This window comes from Hyperolius riggenbachi, chromosome 12 (genome assembly GCF_040937935.1).
Source record: "Hyperolius riggenbachi isolate aHypRig1 chromosome 12, aHypRig1.pri, whole genome shotgun sequence".
Lineage (NCBI taxonomy): Eukaryota > Metazoa > Chordata > Amphibia > Anura > Hyperoliidae > Hyperolius > Hyperolius riggenbachi.
In genome coordinates, this window is record NC_090657.1 from 139,297,154 (window position 1) to 139,310,403 (window position 13,250).

The 13,250-nt window shown below is 43.2% G+C and overlaps 1 protein-coding gene across 2 annotated transcripts in view; it reads left to right on the top strand.

Moving 5' to 3' along the window:
* The first annotated feature begins 489 nt into the window (after positions 1-489).
* Positions 490-13,250, top strand: part of ELMO2 (engulfment and cell motility 2) — a 152,426-nt gene continuing 139,665 nt past the window's right edge. For both annotated transcript variants that reach the window (XM_068264457.1, XM_068264458.1), the window contains exon 1: positions 490-578. The gene's annotated coding sequence lies outside the window, so the exon portion shown is untranslated. The remainder of the gene's footprint in view (positions 579-13,250) is intronic.

Here is a 13,250-nt window from a genome sequence, read left to right on the forward strand (position 1 = left end):
AAACATCATTTTACATTGATTTGAGCCAAACATGACGCATTTTCATATACAATTCAATCATAAAAATTGCATTGAAAGATCGAATCAGAAGGAAAAATTGGATCGTTAATCAGCATCTTAAAATTGAGGACTCAAGCAAGTTTCCCCAGCAGGTTCTTATTCAAATCATACAAAAATGTGTAATGTGTATGGCCAGTTAACTAGAAGACAGCCTTACTATAGGATACGATCTGTCACAAAACTCCTGTAATCACAGCCCCCCACTAGTTCCATTCTCTCTACACCGACCAGTCTGACTGGGGCTGCAACCCTGTGCATTGTGGGATAGTTGACCACTCAGCTCTGTCACTTTAATAAAAAGTCAGACTCTGGGATAACTCTGCTGTGTGTGGCAGAGGCAGCAGCCAATGAGGCTGGGAGGTCCGGCTCAGGCACGCCCCATCTGCCTTTCGCTTTCCAGTCTCAGCTGCTGAGTGACGTGTGGGCCGCATCAATGAGCGCGCTGTCCTAGGAGAACCCGCCTCCAGGGCGTTACCACGGCAACAGCAGTGAAGGGAGCGGCGGAGCCCCGTGAAGAGGTAAGAGAGGCCCGGGTGCTATATAACGGGTTAGAACGGTTACCTTGCAAAAGGTGGTGAGGTCACTGAGGCAGAGGTTCTAGGGACGGTTGTGTGAAGGGCTAGTTGTTCTCTGTGTGGGGTAGAATGTACAGTGAGGGAGTCTCTACCAGCAGATCCCCTGTCTGTGGACTCCTGGATCTATATATAGAAGTATCAGAGAGTCAGGGTGACAATACAAACCACCCTAGATTATATGAGCGCTGCCTATATTGTGATCTCAATGCAGGGGCTGATACTCAGTAACCCATTCATTGCCTGAGGCAGATGTCCTGCCTGTGTGCTGAGTTTGCTCAGTTTCCATGTATACAGAGTCCTCATGTACTCTTGCACTGTTCTCACTGCTGTGTGCACTCTGTTCCCATGGTTTTGGGAGGCAGACTGCAGATGTGTGTGCAAAAATCTGAGCAGGATTATTGAACTGGTCAACAACATGAATAAACTACTAGTCGGTAGAGATGTCTTGTTACATTTGACTTACCATATATGTTTTTTAATTTATGCCATAACAAAAACTAGGTTTACTGGGGTCTGTACTGAAACTTTACACAAGGCTAATCACGTGCATAAACTAATGATTTATTATTTGATGGCATGATTGGTGGTCAATATGGGTCTGATATATGGAAGTTGTACTGCAGATAAAATTCCTTCGTTTGGCTTACGAATGCTATTTTTACAGTTTGGATTTGCAAATGAAATGAGGCTTCCTATTGGTTGCTACTGGCAACAAGAAACATGTTATTTAGCACATCAATTCTTTAATAAACAATCATTTGCACCTGTCATTGAAACGGCTAAGGTTGACCATAAATAGCAGATGTATCCTAATGACAGGCAGCTAGTAGACATCTGGCTTGTTCTTGACTGTACCGTCATTCATCGCATATCTCTTCTAACCTCTCTAAAGCAAATATTGACTGCACACCCATGGTAAAATAAATCTGTTGTTCTGTGGAAAAGGGAGCAATTGCCACTTCCACAGAAATTTTACAGGGTTGCAAGCCTCTGGGAGCAGTTTCAAGAGCTCACAATGGTTGGAATTTATGCTGGGAAGCATTCCATGTTCTGATTCTTACTACATTGTGATTGTTGCTCAGATTGGCTGTATTTGGCCACCCATAACTTCTTCATTTCCTTATGTAAAACAGATGTCCTCCTTGATTGACTCCAGAGTGAGCTCTGCTTGTAATCGAATGGCTACACTGACTAATGAATAACAGTTTCCACTTGTGCCTGTGTCTGGTTACTTTTCTAGATCATTAAATGTAACGCCATTGCACATGTCTATATTTAGTGAAAACAACTGGTTTGATATGAAGCTAGCTATAGGAGGAAGGTCAGATAGTTATTTTAGCCTATTGTCATCAGCCATGTTGATTTATTTATTATTATTTTTTTTTTTTCATCTGATAAAATGGCCAATTTGATTGGATCTGTGAATGGGTGGTAGGATTGTGTAGTGCACAGCACTCCTGTATGTTCTCCCTGTGTTTGTTGAAGTAGATTCTAAATTATTGAATTTGTCCAAAAGCGTTTCATATTGAGTCTAGAAGCAAAAGAATATACGGCGGTCAGGTTCAGAAATGTCTTCTGATTGTAAAAGGTTTGTGAGACCTGTTGATAAGTAATCAATCAAGAGGATTTTAGAACATGTGTATTTTCATTGCACTCTTCTCCTATTTGTTTAGTAACTGCAGAATTAATGGTACTGTACATTACTTGCTATGTGTGGTGCTGTAATCACTTAATTTTTCTTCAGCGATCAATATTTAACTGAAGAAGTCAATTGAATTGAAAATCTTTAGAACCTATAGCCTCATGCACACGCTGGATGGTTCTCGGCAGACATGGTTGGTCCGGGCTGTCTCTGTTAAAAATCTAGTGTGTGTACAGTGCCTCCATTCCTGTCCCCTCCTTACTCCTTCATGCTCCATCATGTGCTGTACCATTGTGCATTTGAGTTGGATTAAATTAAATAGTAGATAGCAGAAAGCTACACAGAGTGGTCAAAGAATTATAGACCCCCCTCTAATAATAAGTTGGTCCACCTTTAGCTCTAATCACTGCCGATAGTCTTCTTTGCATAGACTCAAGATGCTGATACTATTGCTGAGGAATGTTGGCCCATGCTGACATAATGGCAGCTCTAAGTTGGGTCAAATTGGAAAGTAGCGTTTACAAGCTTTGATGTGATCTCTCAACTTTGTCTGACAAATGCTCAATAGGATTGAGGTCAGGGGACTGAGCTGGTCTTAGAAGCAGGTTAAACTGGTATATCAAACCAATTTGAGACCCATCAAGCACGGTGGCAAGGGCCCACAACAGGCGTATTTTCCTATTTTTTTTTTTGTGATACAAAAGCCACCCTTGATGGTCTTCTGCTGCCAAAGCCCAGCCTTTGCAAAGTCTGTCTTATTGTGCGGTGGGATATGCTTTGTGATCCACCTGCATTGAATTCAGCTGTAATTTGTCATTTTGTCACCCTTCTGTTGCTGTGGACTATGCGTGCTACTCTCACCTCTCACGTTCACCAGGCTTTTTTTTTCGACCAGAAAAGTCCTTATTGCTCGAGCAGTTTGTTTTCTCTCAACTGCCACTCTCTGATATACTGTTGGGTGAGAAAATACTAAGAGTCATAGTTTCAGAGATGCCAGCACCAGCTCTTGCACGGATAATTATCCCTCGTTTAAAGGGACACTTAAGCGAGGAATAAAATATCAGTTTTACTTTCCTGTAGCTTTCTCCAGCCGTCCCGTGCCCTCGCAGTCACTCACAGAGCCAGTCCCCTGCCGCCAGCTAGTTTCGTTTTCGCTGACAGGCCTGGCCAGCCATTTTTTTCTTTGCGTTCCTGTCTGCAATAACGTCCTGTGCCTGTGCAGGATGCTATTGAGTACGGTAACATGAAGAAGGATACGCGTGGCCAGGCCTGCGCAGGCACAGGAAGCCTGCCGACTCCCTCTCAGGGACTGTCAGCGAAAATGAAACTAGCTGGCGTCTGTGCCTGGAGGTTCGGTGAGTGACTGCGAGGGCTGCAGGGGGCTGGTAGAAGCCCCAGGCAAGTAAAACTTTTTTTTTTTTTTTTTTTTTTTTTATTCCTGGTTTGTCACTTAAATCTTTTGTCTCACCCGTTGACATTACCTTCTGTGACAACTGTTGTCCGAAGTTGAGCAATTTTGGATTGTTACGTCTTTCTATGTCACTGTTGGAGTGCTTTACTTTCAATTAAGGATTGTCTCTAATTTAAGTACTAAGTAAGATACCTTTAAGTACTTTAAAGGGATCCCAGCTAGGAGATGCACTCACATGGAAGGACTACACCTTCCGGCATGCAATTCTGCAGCCTGGGATGCATGCTACCACCACAGGCACCTGCCCCTCTGGATTGAGAAGATAGGCTTACACATACAGGGGGGGGGGGGGGGTGTGGATGCTAGGGAACAGTGTCGTTCCCTCCCCCCCCCCCCCCCCAGAAAGTAAGTAATCCTTGCACCCTAAATAGTTATTGCACGTGGAGGTAACATTTCACGCTACATGCATGCATTCTCTGAACCATGCTGTTTGAATGATTTGTACACACCATCTGACTGCTTGATATCTGCCCGTTAGTCAAGAAAAAAGACAAAAACAAATAACATTCATATTGCGCTTTTCTCCTGGCGTACTCAAACCACCAGAGCTGCAGCCACTAGGGCACGCTCAGTAGGCAATAGCAGTGATAGGGAGTTTTGCCCAAGGTCTCCGTACCGAATAGGTGCTGGCTTACTGAACAGTAAGAGCTGAGATTCGAACCTTGGTCTTCTGTGTCAAAGGCAGAGCTCTTAAAGCGGATTCGAGATAAAAAACTAACTATAACAAGTAACTTGTGTATGTATGTATGTATGTATGTATGTATGTATGTATGTATATCTATATATCTATCATCTAAAGTTTAACACAGCATATCTAGCGGCAAACAGCTTCAAAAGTTTGATTATTTATTCCTGTGATACAATGAGGGTAGCCTTGTTCTGTTTGTCACGTTGTCACAGGCTGAGGGCTGGAGATGCTATCAGCTGGCCTGTGTGTAAATTCAGTCCCCTCCCCTCCTCCCTCCTCCCCTCTGCCTCTGAAATCAATGGCTAGTAACCCCCTCCTCCTGCTGCCCAGACTGAGCTCCCATAAGCCCTTGCTACAGTGCCAAGGCACAAAAGGAGCTGTGGGCGTGGCTTGTTTAGTTTATAGGGAATTGGAGTATTAAAACAAAACAAGTATTTGGCTTGAGGAATGCCCTATAAACTATTTGAAAGGAACACAATTATGCAATGATCCAAAATCTGTCATTTGGACATTTCAGGTGATTTTTATCTGAAGTGTGTACAAGGCTTTACTATCTTTTGATTGGGTTGGGTCAGTTGACAGCATGACCAAGAGCAGAGGTGAATCTGCATAGACTGGGTGGTAGACTGATGGATGGTGGTGCATAGATCTGTAGCGCATCCAGCAGTACAAAGCTAGAACAGCATCACCGAGATTGATTTTCAATCAGTTGTCTGCAGCAATTACCAGCTATTCCACTAACTGGTAGCCTTTCTGTCCCCTAGACGTCATCAAAATATTGATTGGCCTCTGGCTGTCAATTCCGCTGCAGCTCTGTGCAGTTGTTTACAGCTACTGAAGAGTATACAGTAGGCCCTTGTGTATAAGCACTGCCTGATAGGAATCTAGTCATACTGACTTTGCTAACCTGCATTTGAAATATATAAAGCTAGATTCTAGCAATGTGCAAGAGACATTTTTATTTCAACTTCTCATGTATTATCATACATGTATTTTATTTGAAAGGTTTCCTGCCAAAATTTTTATTAGACTGCCAGATCTCCCCCCTCCCATTAGTCATGAAACTACATACATTACTCGATTTTTGACATTTCGATCCAATAATTGTATTAAATCAATGCCACAACATATCCACCTGATTGATCTTTCGACCAATATCTGTCTTAAATCTGTCAAAAGGATTGTTTGAGCAGGTTGGAAAATCTCGGTCACAAGGGCTCATTTGGGGTGTGCAGCGGTAACATTGTTTGATTTCTGCAGAGTGATGGACCCTCGGTTATAACTATCACCCCCCCCCCCCCGTGCCTGGGTGCAGTGTTGTGGGGCCACGGCCACCTGTCGTGCCGCCACATATCCTGGTGTCCGGCGTCACAGCCAGCTCCTGTACCACATGATCCCTCGCATGTAGCGACGTCACTGGGGGCAGGCAATAAATCCCTCTGATCAGAGAGGGATCTATCTAATGATCAGGTGGCACATTGAGTGATGTATGGCCACCTCAAGTGTGTAAATCGGGGGTGGTCATTACTACTGCTGCTGTCCCACTCTGGATGGCTGTGCAGTGCTGCCCTCAGGGAGGAAAGTTGTGGCAGAGAATCTTCTTTCCCATGCTCTCAATCGGGAGATGTGAGGAGAGTATGGCCAAGCTGCTGCTCAACTCCATTCCCTTAGGGCACAATAGGGGGATAGAATGGTGGGCACAGCCAGTAGAAGTGCTCCTGGTTCAGATGGCAGGCTCTCTGGAGTCTGAAAAGAGAGATTGTCTGTTATTTGCCCAAAATACATGGAGATCCTGTGACTGCTGTTTACAACTATACGAATGTCCTTTTTTTAACCTTTATTCTTCATATTGTAATACCAGTGGGATGGTTGTGGCAGCCTACTGAAATTCTTGGCTAGACTGGGACTTTGAAGGTGTTGATGAGGATGTCAAAGTAAGTGGTTAGGTTTGGTACTAAACTAGGTACGCAAGCTAGATGACACTTTGCCAAGATAGCCCATTTAGCTTGGTCTTGACTGTGAATGTAGCGTGTACAGAAGCCAACATCGCCTAAAGGTCTAGCATGCTTGGATCTTTGTAGACAAGAAGGTTTAGTTAACTCCTAGATGCATTGTTTTCTTTACTTCTCCCGCTGGAAAACACTTTGCTGTGTGCCACGCAGCGTCCCTCCATAGCAACAGAGGTGACATTAACCTCTAGGCTACCGACTCATCTGTACAGTACTCTGCTCCGAGCTATTGCCTAATGCATAAAGTCATAACCCCAACAGGTGACAATACTCATTAGGGATGATCAATACAATGCAAATAATTTCTCCATTCAAATTTAATGTCAATTATTTGTAGCTTCCTGTCAATATATTGACTTCTTGGCAATTTGTCTTGGTCTAAGTTCAAGCTGCATAATATTTTGAATGCAAATGGAAATTCTTTGACCTCATTCATCACCACTAGTAATTGTAAGTGTGTACATAGCTTTAAACCTGACGTTAGATACCATAGATAGATATGAAGGCTACTAACGTTACTCTATTCTAAAAAATATACCCTGGCTGTTGTGCTGATCTTTATATGGAAGCTGACTTTAACACACAAGCATGGATCTAGACAACTGACTTGCATAGAAGGTAATATATACACACACACACACACACACACACACACACACACACACACACACACACACACACACACACACACACACACACACACACACACACACACACACACACACACACACACACACACACACACACACACACACACACACACACACACACACACACACACACACACACACACACACACACACACACACACACACACACACACACACCTTCTCATTCAAAGAGTTTTCTTTATTTTCATGACTATGAACATTGTAGATTCACACTGAAGGCATCCAAACTATGAATTAACACACATGGAAGTACAGGGAGTGCATAATTATTAGGCAAATGAGTATTTTGACCACATCATCCTCTTTATGCATGTTGTCTTACGCCTACTACCAATTAAGCATATTAGGTGATGTGCATCTCTGTAATGAGAAGCGGTGTGGTCTAATGACATCAACACCCTATACCAGGTGTACATAATTATTAGGCAACTTCCTTTCCTTTGGCAAAATGGGTCAAAAGAAGGACTTGACAGGCTCAGAAAAGTCAAAAATAGTGAAATATCTTGCAGAGGGATGCAGCACTCTTAAAATTGCAAAGCTTCTGAGGCGTGATCATCGAACAATCAAGCGTTTCATTCAAAATAGTCAACAGGGTCGCAAGAAGCGTGTGGAAAAACCAAGGCACAAAATAACTGCCCATGAACTGAGAAAAGTCAAGCGTGCAGCTGCCAAAATGCCACTTGCCACCAGTTTGGCCATATTTCAGAGCTGCAACATCACTGGAGTGCCCAAAAGCACAAGGTGTGCAATACTCAGAGACATGGCCAAGGTAAGAAAGGCTGAAAGACGACCACCACTGAACAAGACACACAAGCTGAAACGTCAAGACTGGGCCAAGAAATATCTCAAGACTGATTTTTCTAAGGTTTTATGGACTGATGAAAGGAGAGTCAGTCTTGATAGCCAGATGGATGGGCCCGTGGCTGGATTGGTAAAGGGCAGAGAGCTCCAGTCCGACTCAGACTCCAGCAAGGTGGAGGTGGAGTACTGGTTTGGGCTGGTATCATCAAAGATGAGCTTCTGGGGCCTTTTCGGGTTGAGGATGGAGTCAAGCTCAACTCCCAGTCCTACTGCCAGTTTCTGGAAGACACCTTCTTCAAGCAGTGGTACAGGAAGAAGTCTGAATCCTTCAAGAAAAACATGATTTTCATGCAGGACAATGCTCCATCACACGCGTCCAAGTACTCCACAGCGTGGCTGGAAAAAAAGGGTATAAAAGAAGAAAAACTAATGACATGGCTTCCTTGTTCACCAGATCTGAACCCCATTGAGAACCTGTGGTCCATCATAAAATGTGAGACTTACAAGGAGGGAAAACAGTACACCTCTCTGAACAGTGTCTGGGAGGCTGTGGTTGCTGCTGCACGCAGTGTTGATGGTGAACAGATCAAAACACTGACAGAATCCATGGATGGCAGGCTTTTGAGTGTCCTTGCAAAGAAAGGTGGCTATATTAGTCACTGATTTGTTTTTGTTTTGTTTTTGAATGTCAGAAATGTATATTTGTGAATGTTGAGATGTTATATTAGTTTCACTGGTAAAAATAAATAATTGAAATGGGTATATATTTGTTTTTTGTTAAGTTGCCTAATAATTACGCACAGTAATAGTCACCTGCACACACAGATATCCCCCTAAAATAGCTAAAACTAAAAACAAACTAAAAACTACTTTCAAAAATATTCAGCTTTGATATTAATGAGTTTTTTGGGTTCATTGAGAACATGGTTGTTGTTCAATAATAAAATCATTCCTCAAAAATACAACTTGCCTAATAATTCTGCACCCCCTGTATAGTACATAACCAAAAAGTGTAAAACCACTGAAAATATGTCATATTCTAAGTTTTTCAAAGTAGCCACCTTTTTTGCTTTGATTATTGCTTTGCACACTCTTGGCATCCTCTGGATGAGCTTCAAGAGGTACAGTGGGTTGCAAAAGTATTTGGCCCCCTCGAAGTTTCCCACATTTTGTCATTACTGCCACAAACATGAATCAATTTTATTGGAATTCCACATAAAAGACCAACACAAAGTGGTGTACACATGAGAAGTGGAACCAAAATCATACATGATTCCAAACATTTTTTACAAATAAATAACTGCAAAGTGGTGTGTGCATAATTATTCGGCCCACTTTTGATCTGAGTGCAGTCAGTTGCCTATAGACATTGCCTGATGAGTGCTAATGACTAAATAGAGTGCGCCTGTGTGTAATCTAATGTCAGTACAAATACAGCTGCTCTGTGAGGGCCTCAGAGGTTGTCTAAGAGAATATTGGGAGCAACAACACCGTGAAGTCCAAAGAAAACCCAAGACAGGTCAGGGATCAAGTTATTGAGAAATGTAAAGCAGGCTTAGGCTACAAAAAGATTTCCAAAGCCTTGAACATCCCACGGAGCACTGTTCAAGCGATCATTCAGAAATGGAAGGAGTATGGCACAACTGTAAACCTACCAAGACAAGGCCATCCACCTAAACTCACAGGCCGAACAAGGAGAGCGCTGATCAGAAATGCAGTCAAGAGGCCCATGGTGACTCTGGACGAGCTGCCGAGATCTACAGCTCAGGTGGGAGACTCTGTCCATAGGACAACTATTAGTCATGCACTGTACAAAGTTGGCCTTTATGGAAGAGTGACAAGAAGAAAGGCATTGTTAACAGAAAGCATAAGAAGTCCCGTTTGCAGTTTGCCACAAGCCATGTGGGGGGCACAGCAACCATGTGGAAGAAGGTGCTCTGGTCAGATGAGACCAAAATGGAACTTTTTGGCCAAAATGCAAAACGCTATGTGTGGCGGAAAACTAACACTGCACATCACTCTGCACATCACTCTGAACACACCATCCCCACTGTCAGATATGGTGGTAGCAGCATCATGCTCCGGGGGGGAGGGGGGGGGGTGCATCTCTTCAGCAGGGACAGGGAAGCTGGTCAGAGTTGATGGGAAGATGCATGGAGCCAAATACAGGGCAAACTTGGAAGAAAACTTCTTGGAGACTGCAAAAGACTTGAGACTGTGGCGGAGGTTCACCTTCCAGCAGGACAATGACCCTAAACATAAAGCCAGGGCAACAATGGAATGGTTTAAAACAAAGCATATCTATGTGTTAGAATGGCCCAGTCAAAGTCCAGATCTAAATCCAATCGAGAATCTGTGGCAAGATCCGAAAACTGCTGTTCATAAACGCTGTCCATCTAATCTGACTGAGCTGGAGCTGTTTTGCAAAGAAGAATGGACAAGGATTTCAGTCTCTAGATGTGCAAAGCTGGTAGAGACATACCCTAAAAGACTGGCAGCTGTAATTGCAGCAAAAGGTGGTTCTACAAAGTATTGACTCAGGGGGCCGAATAATTACGCACACCCCACTTTGCAGTTATTTATTTGTAAAAAATGTTTGGAATGATGTATGATTTTTGATCCACTTCTCACATGTACACAACTTTGTATTGGTCTTTCACGTGGAATTCCAATAAAATTGATGCATGTTTGTGGCAGTAATGTGACAAAATGTGGAAAACTTCAAGGGGGCCAAATACTTTTGCAACCCACTGTAGTCACCTGAAATGGTCTTCCAACAGTGGAAGGAGTTCCCAGAGATGCTTAGCATCAATTGGGTTCAGGTCTGGTGACTGTGGAGTCCAGGTCATCTGGCGCAGCACCCCATCATTCTCCTTCCTGGTCAAATAGCACTTACACAGCCTGGAGGTGTGTTTGGGGTCATTGTCCTGTTGAAAAAGAAATGATGGTCCAACTAAACGCATACCGGATGGAATAGCATGCCGCTGCAAGATGCTGTGGTAGCCATGCTGGTTCAGTATGCCTTCAATTTTGAACAAATCCCCAACAGTGTCACCAGCAAAGCACCCCCACACCATTACACCTCCTTTATGCTTCACGGTGGGAACCAGGCATGTAGAGACCATTCATGTACCTTTTCTGCGTCGCACAAAGACACGGTGGTTGGAACCAAAAGTTTCAAATTTGGACTCATCAGACCAAAGCACAGATTTCCACTGGTCTAATGTCCATTCCTTGTGTTCTTTAGTCCAAACAAGTCTCTTCTGTCCTTAGCAGTGGTTTCCTAGCAGCCAAAGCAAGGACCGGCGCGCAGACCCGGATCACTGGAGCGCAGATGCGCTTTACAGACAGCCACCCGGAACCGCACGTCACAGTCAGGGAGACATCATGTGATCCAGGTCACGGCGACCAAAGGGGAGGAAATAGGGAAGAAAGGCGGTTATCTGAATATGACTTCATAGCACAACTGAAAATATTAATAAACAAAACCTCACATAAACATAATAACTATAGAATGCCCATATCAAACCATGAACCCAAACCACCTCATTAGGGTGAATTGCCCTAAATCACTGACCCATGAGCTCCTGGTGTGAACAAACCGGCCATATTAACAAATGAAAAAACCTATGAATAAAGTGAAACTGCAGTGGACAGTGACACCCCAGAAAAACGATATGTATAATATCTCCAGTCTAAGGGAAAGCTAAAGAAACCCATAGCTGGTAATAATTGGTCAAAAAATATATAAAAGTGTATATATATATGCAGCAGAAAAGAGAAAAAAATATGCAAAAGGGGAAAGGGAAAGGGGAGGAAAATGGGGAAGGGGGGGGGGGGAGAGAGGAAATGGTAAAAGAAGGGGGAGGGAAATTGGGGAGGGGGGGGGGAGGGAAATTGGGGAGGGGAAAGGGAATGTTGGGTACCAAGATGTCTAAAAGATATGGGGTGGTAGGAAGGCAGAACAAAATCTCACTATTTAGGCAGAAATACACAATAATTTATACTGTCATTAAGGCCTTTATCTTCCGTTGCCTTTAAATTAAAAATCCAACGGGATTCCGGTTGTAGCAGTGATCTATCCAGATCACCTCCCCTAGGATGTTGATGAACTCTGTCTAGACCTATAAATCTGACAAAGCTGGCATCCCCCCTATGTTCCAAATGTACATGTCTGGCAATAGGGGATGTGAAGTTGCAACCCGTGATGTCGCCCACATGGTTTTTGATGCGTTCTTTAAAAGCCTGTGATATCTTTCCAATATAGAAACAACCGCATCTGCAGTACAACAAATAGATGACACCTATGGTGTTACAATTAACAAAATGTTGAAGTGTCCATCTTCTACCATTGGGTAACACCACGGACTTACAAACCTCGAGATATCTACAATACACACAACTGCCACAAATGTACGTTCCTGTTACTGAACAATGTTTTTTTGGGCCCAGCTTTTCCCCAAAAATGGCTTGATGTAAGTATATCCCTTAAGGTTTTGCTACGTCTAAAGGTGACTTGGGGGACTGGAGGGACAAAATCTCTTACATTGCCATCCCTGACCAGAATATGCCAATGACGACGGAGTATCTTATCCACCCCGTTTCTTTGATCATTAAATCTGGTTACCAATCGAGGTAGAAAATACCCTTGAGAGTCATAACCCGCAGGACTGTTGAAGAACACCAAATTAGGCAATTGACTCGATGCTGGCATCTTGTGCATTGTAGCCCACAACTCTCTAACCGCTATGAACCAAGTAATAAAGAAGACTTTAGTCAATAGAGCTCAAGTTCACTTTAATCATTATTGTTATTATGAAATTTCAACACGCTGAGCTACTTTCTGTAACGTCTTTCGTTTTCCTTTAATTATCTAAGTAATTATGCCTCGCAATTAACTTCACTAAAATGAACATGCTGGCTCAATTACAAGCTGAAAAGATGGCGGATGCTCGAGCTACCGTAGGGTTAAATATACTTCTGCATACTGCTGGTTGCAAGAGAAGTAACAGATCAGATTGTACACTTAACAGATTGTTGGGCTGCTCACCCCCCATCTGCAGCATTTAGCTAATTAGGCAGCTCGAATTCTGTGCATCACTGCAGGGTAAGTCTGAGCAATCAAACGTGTATGATTCGGGATATGGAACGAATTTCTGGACTATCTCCAAATGTGACACATAAGAGCAAAAACACTGTCATAATAGATTAAGGAGGCCAGATTACAAGTCTGTTATCTGCTTATCTGCAGCCAGCACAAACAGTTCAGCCATATGGAGTGGTCAGTTATAAAGTGGAATCCTGGGCATAGTATTAACAAAAGAATAACTGCT